This window comes from Dermacentor silvarum, chromosome 8 (genome assembly GCF_013339745.2).
Source record: "Dermacentor silvarum isolate Dsil-2018 chromosome 8, BIME_Dsil_1.4, whole genome shotgun sequence".
Classification (NCBI taxonomy): Eukaryota; Metazoa; Arthropoda; class Arachnida; order Ixodida; family Ixodidae; genus Dermacentor; species Dermacentor silvarum.
The window spans coordinates 119,002,849-119,017,129 of NC_051161.1; positions in this window are offsets into that span (position 1 = coordinate 119,002,849).

Here is a 14,281-nt window from a genome sequence, read left to right on the forward strand (position 1 = left end):
CGGCACATCAATGGGCACTCGCATTGGACCTAATTATGCTAGCATTTTTATGTCTGTTCTGGAGAATGACTTTCTTGGCAAGCGCGAACTAAAACTTTATTATAAGCGGTTTATAGATGACATTTTTCTGATCTGGCATCATGGTGAAAATGAACTGTTATCGTTTATAGCCGATTTCAATACCGCCCACCCATCCATTTCTTTTTCGATGAATACTCTCCTTCTACGATTAACTTTCTGGACGTTACCGTTTCCCTATCTAACAACAAACTAACCACTAAACTTTACAGAAAATCAACGGACAGGCATCGTTATCTTCACTTTAAAGGTTCTCACGTAAAATACTGGAAAACCAGCGTACCATATAGTCAGGCGCTCCGCTTTAAAAAACTTTGCTCGGAACAGTCGGACTTCTATGAAAACTGTGAACTACTTCGCGAAGCTTTAATTCAGCAGGAATACCCACGTCATGTTGTGGATGATGCCGTTAAAAGGGCCGATGCGCTAAATCGGAGGGATTTGTTCCGTGCAAAAAAGCAATCACCCATTCAGACACAAAGTACCCTCGTTCTAACCCACTCAGCATCGGTTCCAAATGTTTTGTCAATCCTTAAAAACATTTCAACATACTAGCACAGAGTGATCACCTGAAAGTTATCTTTCCAGAACCCCCACGGGTAGTCTTCAGACGGTCTAGTAATCTGCATGACATCTTAACGTCATCTAAAACGAGGATTTCTGAGACTGCGGCTTGCCAACCTTGCAAGAAACACGGTGCAAAGTTTGTGCACACATGACGATATCATGTATTGCCAAAAGCACTGCCTCCGATTTTCACATGAAAATTAAAGGTAATTTTATGTGTGACACTAACAACTGTATCTATTTGCTCGAATGTTCTGTTTGCAAATTACAGCACGTTGGACAAACTGAAACGCCGTTCCGTATTGCGGTATCGGTTCCGGTATCGAACCATAAGTGCCACGCAACCACTCTCCCTCATCTTCCACTATCAAAACACGTGCTTATTCCAGGCCACGCATTTGATAAAATCACCTCAACAATCCTTCAATCTGGTTTTCATTCCCACCACGAAAGAGAGCTTCGAGAATCCTATATAATTTATCAATTTAAAGCGGTTACTTGTGGAATCAATGAAAGTGCTGGCAAACTTTCTTTTTTACCCGTTTAATTGTTTTATCCGCGTTTTTACACCTTGCAAGTTTCGTGGCCCCTTATCATTGCACATATACTTTTATCCCTATCACTTTTAGTTTCTTTGAGGTCAAAAAGGTGTGCACCGGCATTTCCAGCTGCCATTCTTCACTGCTTCCCTTTTGGACATTTGACTGTGCGGCCGAAACGCCAGTAAAGTTGTGTTATTGTATTTTTTCTTCTTCTTTACTGCGTTCTCCTGTTCTTTGATATATATATATATATATATATATATATATATATATATATGTAGTTATACATATGCACATGCATTTCGTGATGGTTCTATAAAACATGTTATATGGCATGTTTATGAAGGGATATGCATATTTCCGCACCATTATATTCGACATTATGTTGATGTTTCTTACTTAATCTTGCCATTAAATTTTCATTTATGTTGTATTTTATTTGATTTTTTCACACACTCATAGAATTTGTATAAAATACGCCTGCCTGAAACACAAAGAAAACCACGTGTGCAAAGAATGCAATGGATCGCAGTTCGTTCAACTCGGAGGTTAGTGGAGGTCACAGTGCAGGAGTCCTTTCGGCCAGGTGAGGGTGTATTGACCATCTTTGTGGTCAAATACACTCCTGGCAGCAGCGACCACTCGCATCCCTTTTGTTAATATGTTTCCACAATGCCACTGTATGTACGCGCAGCTTTGTACCCCTTTATAGCACCACTGTACATGCCCGTCGTTTTTTATGTACCTTGACATGACCCATCAGATGCGTCGACACTCACGACGCCACTAAATCCTGTCAGTGACGCCCGCATGCTTTTATGTTAATACGTTTTCAATAATTCCACTCCATGCACGCCCAACTTTGTACCCCTGAATAGCACCACTGTACATGCCGATCGTTTTTGATGTACCTTGACAAGAGTTTTTGATATACCTTGACATGAGTCATTAGATGTGTCAAAACTTACTACGCCACTAAATCCTCTCAGTGACGCCCGCATGCTTTTTGTTAATACGTTTTCAATAATCTCACTCCATGCACGCCCAACTTTTGTACCCCTGTATAGCACCACTGTACATGCCCATCGACTTTGACATGAGTCATTGTAGGTGTTGACATCCATGACAACACGACATCTGTGCACGCCTGTGGTCACGGGCTACTCACGATTTACGAGCTTGTTTTCACAGCCTTGTTGTATTCACTTTTTAAATTATTCCACTCTGTGCACGCGCAAGTTTCCAATTACGTGTTCGTTGTATTCCTTTTTACTTTGTATTTTTTTCACTTTGTATTTTTGCTTGTCTCTTTTCACCCTTACGGCAAAAAGGTATAAATTGAGCTCTCTATGCTTGTACACGCACTCTTGATGAAGGCCGGACCCCGGCCAAAACGTCAGTGAAGTCTTGTTATTTTTTCCTACGTGCTTATATATATATATATATATATATATATATATTCCTAGTCAGCATGTTTATTGCTTATTCACTTTTTTTCCCTCAAAGTGAAGAATTTTTAATTTTATGGAATGCAGTCTGTGTTGAAGTAACCTACGTCGTGTTCTGATTTCAGATCTTCTCCACTTTAGACTATATTTTCACTGTCACTATCCTTTGTAAATACTGTAAAACAACATTTAGGGCTTCATTAGCTAAATACGAGCGACTAGCAAAGGCCATGCCTTAGTTGACCAGTAGATGTTTAAAGCATTTAATAACGTTTTTAAAACATCCTCAAAACGTCCAGCAGAACGTTTTATAGCCGCTTTCAAAACGTTGCCAAGATGTCCTGCAAGACGTCTCGTAGCCGTCTTTGAGACGGCTAAAAGACGTCTTGTAAAACGTCTGATATCCCAAATTTGGCGGTGCATTAGACGGTCTTAGAGACAGCTACAGGACGTTTTAAGACGTCCGACGAAGTCTTGGTAAGATATTTTGAAGTATTTAGTATCTTGCCAGAACGTCTTCAAGACGTCTTGTAAACGTGTAAAGTCGTGTAAACGTGTAAAATCGTTTTTTGTAAAGACGTCCTGCTTATCTTGTCAAGACGTCTTGAAGACGGCTTCTGGACCAATGTGTGTTCAATGGGGACGTAATTAGGGATAACTTTGGCACCAGAAAAAATTACGCCCATTTCCCGCTAAAGGGAACCATGTGTGGATGCGAAGCAGCGGGGAGATGGTTAGCTTGAGCGGGAGATGGTTTCGCGGCAGCGGCCTGAGCGTTCATCACGGCGCTGCACAGGAGAGAGAATGGGGCACGCGCTCCGTCATTTCCCTACTGCGGAACTACCGTGGCGCCCCCAGCGGAGTATGCAGCTGACGCACCACCTGTCGTGCGCGCCACTCCGGATTCTTAGAGGAGAGAAAGGGGACAGCGTAGGACAGGAGAGAGAGGGGGAGGGGACGCGCAAGCGCTGTGGGGGTGTGGCACGCGGGCGCCGCTCCGTAGAGGATTCCTAGAGGAGAGAAAGCGGGAGCGTAGCAGAGGAGAGAGAGGGGGAGGGGACGCGCATGCGCTGTGGGGGTGTGGGACGCGGGAGGGACGGACAGAGCCACCGGCAAGAAATGCTTCGCCTTTAAAAGCGTAGTTCCGACAACAGATCCAACAACAGCAGAGAGGCCTGAGAGATCAAAACTTATCATAGAAAGCTTTTATTGGAAAAAGGCAGCAGAAAGTGTCCCTAACAACACGGCAGCAGGACCCGATGAAATCCCCATACAGCTAATCAAAAACCTCGGTCCAAGAAACCAGGCACTGCTGACTAATGGCATAATGCAAGTGATTAGAACAAAGAAAATTCCCGTTGGATGGCGTGAAAGCAAGATGAATCTCATCGACAAACACAAAGGAGATAAGGATGAAACGAGCTCGTACAGGCCAGTTAGAGTAACGTCGGTGATATATAGAATGGCAATGCAAGCCATAAAATTAGAACTGTCGAAGTGGGTGGAGAAAAACGATGTATTGATGGATCTACAGAATGGGTTCAAGCCAGGCAGATGCTTTGACGATAATACGTTTGTACTAACTCAGTGCATAGAGATTCAGTAGCTCAAAAAGACTTTTATCGAAAGCATTTCTAGATATTTAAGGAGCTTATGACAGCGTAGACAGGGAATTGTTATGGGATATTCTTCAGCACGAAGGCATAGATGACGATTTCGTGGAGCTGCTGAGGGAGATATATAGAGACAACAAAGTACAAGTAGCATGTGAAGGTCCAAACGGTAATTAAATGGTGGGAATTCACGAAGGATTGAAGCAAGGATGCCCTCTGTCAACATTGTTGTTCGCACTTTAAGTTAAGGGTATAGAAAAACGACTGGAAAGCAGCGAATTAGGTTTTGATTCATCCTACATGAGTAATGGACAAATGGTGCAACAGAAGGTCACAGGACTGATCTACGCAGACGACATTGTGCTACTAGCGGACAATAAAAAAGATTTACAGATGCCTGCGAATATCTGTGGGAATGCAGCGACAAATCAAGGCCTTAAGTTTAGCACAGAGCAATCAGGAATTATGATCTTTAATGAAGAGACGAGTAACTTCGTGGTGTCAATTCAACATCAAGTAATACCCATAGTGAAGCAACATAAGTACCTCGGCGTACACATAAACGAAGGAAAGAATTACTCAAGCAACCACCAAGATAATCTGAAGATAAAGGGGAAGCGGAATGCAGCAATAATGAAACACAGAGCACTGTAGGGCCACAATAAGTATGAAGTGGTGCGTGGAATCTGGAAAGGAGTAATGGTGCCAGCGCTAACATTCGCAAATGCCATTCTATGCTTAAACTCGGATATCTTGTCGGGTTTGGAAGTCAACCAAAGATCAGTAGGGCGGTTGGCTTTGGGAGCCAATGGCAATACCACAAATGAGGCAATGCAGGGTGACATGGGTTGGGCCTCTTTTGAAGTCGGAGAAGCACAGAGCAAAATTAGTTTTGAAGAAAGGCTCAGGAACATGGATGAAAATAAATGGGCGGCTAAAGTGCACAAGTATCTCTAAATGAAAAGCGTGGACAGAGAATGGAGGAAGAGGACAAGGAAGTTGGCAACCAAGTATAGAATAATCGAAATTGTAAATAGACAACCAGGAGTCATCAGAAAGAAAGAAAGAAATAGAGACCGTGAATTGGATACAAAGAATGGAAACAAAAAGGACAATGGAGATTTACAAGAATGAGAAGAAAGAAATCAGAAGGAAAAATCTGGACTATAATAGAAAGGGCACTGCCTTGCTATTTGAGGCTCGAGCGGGTTGCCTAAGTACCAAAACATAGCGGAGCAAATATCCGGAACTAGATGAGGCATGTGTATGCTGAAGTAAAGATCCAGAGACCACTCAGCACATCCTAATGGAATGTGGCAAGATATACCCAGCGAGAACCGTAGGTAACGTGCAACTCGCAGAAGCGCTTGGGTTTAAAGTGGAAGGAAACATCAACATATCAGCCGTAGAGACGATTAGAGTACTGGTAGAAAAAAAGCAGGGAAAAGATGGATACGACCTGATCTCTTAAAATCATAGGTAGCGGTAGAAGGTAAACCTTTGAAAACAAAAAGAGTAATGAGCGGTAGAGCACTGCACGGGCTCGGGGTTACCCGAAAGCCCGGGCCCGGCCCGGCCCGTGGGCCGGGCCGGGCCGGGTAGAGGAGTTTTTTCACGGGCTCGGGCCGGGCTCGGGCACGGCGTGTGCTTTTTGACCCGGGTCCGGGCCAGTTTTGGGTTTTTTGACACGGGCCCGGGCCGGGCTCGGGCTTTCTGCGTGTTATTCTCGGGCTGCTCAACTCTGAAAAACATGTATTTTTCGGTCTCGGGCCGGGTTCGGGCCGGTTTCGAGTCGGGCTCGGGCCGGGCTCGGGCTTAAGGTAAAGGGGTGGCGGGCCGGGCCGGGCGGGTAACGTAGATTATTTCTCGCCATAAAAGTTTTGATCGGGCTCGGGCGGGCCGCCCAATGTAAAAACGGGCCCGGGCCGGGCCCGGGCCGCAAAAATCGGCCCGTGCAGTGCTCTAATGAGCGGTATACAAAAATGCTAGATAAAGAACATGTATAGTATACCTGATTAAATCAAGCGCGCTAAGTGACTATTTGTCGCCGCCCCGTTTTAAAGGGGATGCCAATTAATCATCATTATCATCATGATCGTAGCTGCCTTGTGCAGAATGCGCTATCGATGAACACGTAGGCGCCAACTTGATGATGTTCCAATGGTCATCAAACAGCGGCTTACGGATTGGTCTCACGCTTAGCAGCAAAATGCCGTAGTGAAGACCAAAGCATAAGCAACTGCTCGGAAGGAAGCTAACATGCTAACGGAAGCTAACGTTAACGTGCCCAAAAGCTTGTACGCGAGAGTTTCTGCATTTTACACCCATCGGAATTTACTCGGTGACCTCACGCTTAACAGCAAAATGCCACAGTGAAGACCAAAGCATAAGCAACTGCTCGGAAGCTAGCTAACGTGCTAACGGAAGCTAACGTTAACGTGCCCAAAACCTTGTACGCCAGGGTTTCTGCATTTTACACCCATCGGAATGCGACCTCCGCATGGGATAATTGACTCGGTTGTCTCACGCCTAACAGCAAAATGCCGTAGCCACTGAGTCGTCAAGGCAGGCTTCTGAATGGTGCAAGTACCATGTGAATATTTTCGCTTAAGGCCATCTCCAACGTCAGCTAGCTTCGTTGTTTAACCAAAAGTTATTTGGCGAAATTGACATCAAAGACGCAGCAAAAGGATGCAAGATGTCTGCATATGTATTTAAATGTAAGACTGCAGCGACCTTTCGAAGGAAACGTGAACTCTGATAGGCATGCGGCCAACAGATATTTTGCCGTTAAAGAATAGTGTAGAGTCATGTCGCATATAAATGTAAGAGACTGTACTTTAGCTATAATGTGCTGCGCTAGCAGCCCTGCCTGTCAATAATGGCATATTCTATTATCTCTGTGGAATAAAAAGTTGTCCTTAAACCTGCGACGCTCCTGTGATCATTAGGATTTGCAATGGATCCTAAGGCCGCGACCTGTCGAACATAGGTTTCTGGCAGCGATGTAAGGTCGTAATACACTTCACATGGAACTACAATACAATCTGAAGTTTCAACATGCTGCTTCTGCTGATTAGTATATCCTTGTTTTCTTGAAGAACTCCGCTATCTTTTAAAACCTTTCTCAATGCTTCGTTCTTCACCCAATATATTTATTTACTTCTTTTAAAAAGAACTCATCTTTTCTACTAAATGACAGGCACGCGTGCGAAAAATAAGCTCAAGCTATCCGTTCTGTTTGTTCTTTTTGTATAGCACGCGGTACCACATGGAGGCTCTACTATTACTTTGAGTGATAAAGCAGCAAGCGCAGAAAGATGTAGTAATACTGCACTGAACACGTAATGTATTGTGAAAGACACAAGAAGGAAGGCAAGACAAGTAGGAAAGAGCGCGGTCCCATATAAACGCAGTCCTACAGGAAACATAGAAGGAGGCTGCGCTATTTCCTATCTTTATTTGCGCCATTCTGATAAGTTTCGCTGTACGTTAATTGGTCACTATGAAGCAACTAATTCAAAGCAGCTGACACTAGCGTAATGCCATGTGAAAAATCACGTACAGTCAGAACGCATTACAGAGTCAAAGCCAGACAAGCGGCGCGTAAGGCTAAAAAGCGTCAGGGCGCAAAATGGAGATGCTGACTAATAAAATATGTACACAGTTTCCTTTTATTTTATTTAGATGGAAGTCTACGCAATCAGTAAAATAAAAACATCGCCCAATAAGCAGCACTTTCTCATCTGGAGTTTCCTCACAGTGCTAATATTGTTTGGTTTTTAGCACATCAAAGTTTATCACTAAGTTGAGTAGGAGCAAGCTTTAGATCCAATACATATTCACTTCGCTTTTCAAAAACGTGTGGTATAGAAAATTCGGTTTTAGCGCAGTCATGCAAAATATATAAAATATTTGTTTGCATTTTTAGGAAGGCGTACACTCTTAAGGACAACAGTCGTGCATTTTTTAAACCGATAAATAATTGCATTTTTTAAAGATGCAAGCGCATAAAACAGATCCTTATATTCGCGAACTGATCTTATGGGAAGTGAGTATCTATCTCTTCAGTGAAAAATAGCTCTTAAAAGAAACATTACAAAGGAAAACATGGTACCTGCCAGTCATGACGCGCTATAACGTAAAGTTGATCCAACCTGTTTTTATTCCATTTCTGCAATCAGCTCTCCGCGATTGGTCAAACGTTTTTCGCGCCACCCCCATTTCGCCTGTCTGTCACACCACGTTACAAAAACCGCGACACGTCCCCATCAGATATGAAGTGTACACACTGATTATGCGTGATTAGAGAAAACCAAATATACATAATTGTTTTGGAGTTCTGCACCTTGTTTCCTATTAGCCCACCCTATTGGTCAAATGTTTGCGGGCAGCACCCAATTCGCCTACCATTCACACTACGTCACAAAACTTCCAGAACTCACCACGTCAAAGTGATGTGCACGCAACTAAGATGCATTAGCATGCCGAACAAAACAGATCTCGTTTTTTCGTAATAGCCGAAGACTGCCCCGTTCTGCAAGGAATAGATGATGTCTCCTGCTGATTATACGGATACTGACTACTGGGGGCTGCCGGCGACCATGAAATCATGTGCGTAAAAGAAACATTTTCCTGTATGGCATACTACAACGTTGTCAAGCCCTTTCGGACGTCTATGAAATTGCGCTAAAGAAACGCCTCATTAAAGCGCATACCTGGCAAAAAATATAAACGCAATACATAAAATGTCTGCAAAAGTAGAGACGGGAATAAAATTTAGGCGAATACATTTTGCTTAATTATCAATTAAAGCATGCCTTTAACACGGTATACGTAAGACGCACTCATGGTGACAGCTGGTCAGTGCTTGGTACACTGAATAGTTTAGCAATCACTTCCAGTGTTTTGTGCACCATATTTGCAAATAAGATGTCTAATGCCCAATAAAAGGGGAACAATGTTAACAGGATTTCTGACAGCGTGTTCTCTTGAATTTCGATATGATCCACACATACCCTAGATGGTGTCGAGTCTAATGTATCAATTATGCATAGCACAGTAGGGACGCGGTGCACAGTGCTCCTGTCCTGCGAAGAACAATCACCCACAATTACGGTACTCCCTAATGCGATATTTGAGCGCAGCTCCATCCGCGTTTTTATTGCAGGGTATATTGGCTTCCGCGGACAAACTGTATCATACGGCATGTTGCAAACGGAGCGAAGTGTGGCGCAACTGCGTCGTAAATCTGTCGATCGCGAGTGCCAGAGTGTGGGTGATGCGTGGACGCGATTCACAGCAGCCGCTGCCAACATAGCTTCCAGACGACGTCCGCTACTTTGGCGCCATCTCGTAGCCGTCGTCGCCGTACAACATTTTTCTTCTCACGCTTTCGCCATGCTCTCCTCCTCAGCTTTCCACCTCATGGTTCCGCTGCATTCTCTTGCTTTGGTTTCCTCTTCGCTTCGTTAATCCCCCGCTGATCCCTGCGTTCGATTCATCCTTCGCAGCGCTCGTTCGCCCGGTTACGAGTGACGACGCGGACGCTCAACCCAAGAACGGGCGCTTAAATGCAGCGCTCTATAAACAATTTTTGTGAGCACAGCACATCTCCTGTAACTTTCGGTCTCTACCATTGTGTTTAGTCGTTCTGTCCGGGTAACTTTAGAAAGCACGCTTCAGCGCGCACCGACTAGTCAACGCGTCGCATCGGTTGGAGGAAAAGGGCACGCAACCACAGGACAAAAGCTCTGACGCGCGCCGACGCTCGCTCCTCGGCTGCGGCCTAAAACAGCCTGTTGTTAAGTGAGCTTGGAACAGTAAGTTAGTGATCTGTGTGCTCTTCTAAATATAAAAAAGCGCATTTTAATAATGAATGTATACCGGCCGCAACGACTTCTTTTTACCTTTGCAGTAACAATATTGCATCAGATATCGAAGTGAGCGATTGCGATCGCGTCGTCGAATGCGCTATCGACGAACACGTAGGCGCCAACTTGAATTTCCAATGTTCATCAAACAGTGGATAAAGGTTTCTGCAACAGGGAAGACCAAAGCATAAGCAACTGCTCTGAAGGACGCGAACATGCTAACGGAAGCTAATGTTAACGTGCCCAAAAGCTTGTACGCGAGGGCTTCTGCATTTCACACCCATCGGAATGCGACCTTCGCAGGGGATAATTGACTCGGTGACCTCACGCTTAACAGCAAAATGCCGTAGCCACTGAGTCAGCACGGCAGGTTTCTAATAGGTGCAAATATCATGTGAATATTTTCGCTTAAGGCCATCTCCAACGTCAGATAGCTTTGCTGTTTCAACCAAAAGTTATTTGGCGAAATTAACATCAAATAAGCAGCAAGAGGACGCAAGAGGTGTGCATATGTATTTAAATGTAAGACTGCACCGACATTTCGAAGGTAATGAACTCTGATAGGCATGCGGCCAACAGATATTTTGCTGTTAAAGAATGGTGTACAGTCATGCCGCATTTAAATGTAAGAGACTGTACCTTAGTTATAATGTGCTGCGCCAGCAGCCCTGCCTGTGAACAATGGCATATTCTATTATCTCTGTGGAATAAAAAGTTGTCCTTAAACCCGCGACGCTCCTGTGATCATTAGGATTTGCAATGGATCCTAAGGCCGCGACCTGGGGAACATAGGTTTCTGGCAGCGATGTAAGGTCCTAATACACTTCACATGGAACTACAATACAATCTGAAGTTTCAACATGCTGCTTCTGCTGAATAGTATATCCTTGTTTTCTTGAAGAACTTCACTATCTATAAAAAGATTTCTCAACGCTTCGTGCTTCACCCAATATATTTATTCTCTTCTTTAAAAAAGAACTCATCTTTTCTACTGAATGACAGGCACGCGTGCGAAATATAAGCTCAAGCTATCGGTTCTGTTTGTTCCTTTTGTATAGCACGCAGTACCACATACATGCTCTCCTATTACTTTGATTGATCAAGTAGCAAGCGCAGAAAGGTGTAGTTATACTACACTGAACACGTAACGTATTGTGAAAGACACAAGAAGGATGGAAAGAAACGTAGGAAAGGGCGCGGACCCATATAAACGCAGTCCTAGAGGAAACATAGAAGGAGGCTGCACTCGTTCCTATCTTTATTTCCGCCCTTCTGCTAACTTTCGCTGTACGTTATTTGGTCAGTATGAAGCAACTAATTAAAAGCAGCTGACACTAGCATATTGCAATGAAAAAAGTCACGTACAATCAGAACACCATACAGAGTCAAAGCCAGACAAGCGGCGCGTAAGGCTAAAAAGCATCAGGGCTCAAAATGCAGACGCAGACTAATAAAATATGTACACAGTTTCCTTTTATTTTATTTAGATGGAAGTCTACGCAATCAGTAAAATAAAAACATCGCCCAATAAGCAGCACTTTCTCACCTGAAGTTTCCTCATAGTGCTAATATTGTTTGGTTTTTAGCACATCAAAGTTTATCACTAACATGATTAGGAGCAAGCCTTGGATCCGAGACACATTCACTTTTGTTTACAAACACGTGTGATATAGAAAATTTGGTTTGAGCGCAGACATTAAAAATATTTAAATAGTTTGATTGCATTTTTAGGAAGGCGTACTCTCTTAGTGACAACGGTCTTACTTTTTTCTAAACCACCAAATAATTGCATTTTTAAAGATGCAAGCACATAAAACTGATCCTTATATTCGCGAACTGATCTTATGGGTACCTCTTCACTGAAAAATTGCTCTTAAAAAAATCACAAAGGAAAACATCGGACCTGCCAGTCATGACGCCCCACAACGTAAAGTTGATCCAACCTGTTTTTATTCCATTTCTGCAAGCAGCTCTCCACGATTGGTCGCACTTTTTTCGGGCCATCCACATTTCGCATGTCTGTCACACGACGTTACAAAAACCGCAGCACGTCCCCATCAGATATGAAGCGTACACACTGATTATGCATGGTTAGACAGAACTAAATATACATATTTGTTTCCAGTTCTGCCCCTTCTTTGCTATTAGCCCTCCCCTATTGGTCAAACGTTTTCGGGCAGCGCCCATTTCGCATATCTTTGACACCACGTCACAAAACTTCGAGAACTCACCACGTCAAAGTGACGTGCACGCAACTTGGATGCATTAGCATGCCGAGCAAAAGCGATTTTTTTTTCGAAATAGCCGAGGACTGTCCCGTTCTGCGAGGAATAGAAGATGTATCCTGCCGAATATATAGAACTGCCCAGAGCGGAAGTTTGCATTTCCCGTGAGGATGGGGGGGGGGGGGGAGGGGGCTGGGACCGACGAAGCTGCCTAATATTGTCGGGTTGTCCGTATATATAATATTCATTTCTAACCTATAGTCCCCTTGTACTACAAAGAGACTCGCGTCTCTCGGATGAGCCATGCGGAAAGCCGATTAAGTTATTCACGTTATGGAGATATGTGTGTTTTGTGCCTATAAGTCGCACAACTAAACATAAATGAAAACAGCCATGCAACGATTTGTGAAAGTTTTAATATACAAAGACACAGTCAAGAAATATTTTCCTGACTAAAGGTCAGTTGAAAAGATAAAACATAACATATATAAAACATACACAATATATAACAATTTCTATACACAACTTATGACTACAATTATTAGCATAAAACAACGTTACTCCATGACGCAATACTTTATTTGCTTGTCAAAGCATGCCTTATGCCACTGGTTTCATTTATTTCCCGGCGGCGGAATAAATGATTATAGAGTAATAAATTATCAGGCGCAGAAATACACAGTCATATTAACAAATAAATAAATAAGACACAACGATATCTCAACAGTGGGAAAGGGCACGAGAGGAAGTAGTAAGAGCGTGAATTGCGTTTTTGAGCAGCTAATGCAGCATATGACAAATAAATATTAATAAGGAAAAAGCACAGCATAGACTGGGAAGCTTTAGAAATAGTGCAACGAAGCGTCTTTGCGTACCCAAAAGGTCTCACCCTACTTGCCCTGTCATGCACCCCGTTTTTGTTCCTGGAAATAACTTTTTGCATTGTTTTCTTAGCCAAATGGTTCGCTTTAACTTGTGAGTTGGCAACTTTCCCTTTCCTATTAAAGACATCATTTCGTTGTCTAATGGGATGGTTTTACCTTGAGGGAAATTGTGTTCATTCGGGCACTTGTTCTAGCAATGAAGTCGTCGGCAATTTTATTCAAATTGATTTTGCGGGAGCGTTCTTTCTGAGTGTGCAAAATGGCCAGATGGTTCAAACGGGCTTGTCCAGTCGTCGACCGCAGGTACGTTTTCAGTCGCCGAAGACAAGAAAAGGACCTCTCGGATGTGCTTGACGAGACCGGTATGGTCAACGCAATTTTTGTTAGCTTGGCCATTTCCGGCAAAAGGTTTCGCAGGTGTTCGCCCTTCTCCCCCGAAAACATCTGCACGACGTCCTCGAATGTGTGCAATGGTGCCGACTTTTGTTGGCTTACGATGTCAATGAGCATGTCTCTGTGCAAAATCATCCGTCCTCGTTCAAGGTCGTCACCGTAGAACTTTGTTATGTTTGCTTCGTCTTGCTTTCCTATGGCAAACTGCTCAATGTGTGACATATGCTGCCACATCTCAGGTGGATATCTGTCGCTTAACGAGGACAGTACAGTGTCAAGTACTTCGTAGTACCTCTGGCGGTACATGTCCTCCGCTGATGTGAACACGTGAGCTGAGGAACCTTCTTGATAGCGGTGTGGAGTTTTCTTTCGCCTAGCAGCTGGAACACACGGGTCCTCAACTCCTACTTTTCCTGCCTCTGCCAACACCTCCTCCCAAACCAAAGGAAAACTTTGCCTCAGTTCAGCGACGCTTGCAGTGACGGATTTCACCATTTTCTCCGCTTGGTCAAACCTGAGCGTTCTTTTTTGTAAGGCGGTATTCAGTGCTTCCATTCGTGAAAACACTTTTGTCAGAAGTGTCAACATGAAAAACGATTCAAACTTGAACAGCATCCTTAAAAATCCGCTGGCTTTCGCACCGGCCTCAGTTCGCTCT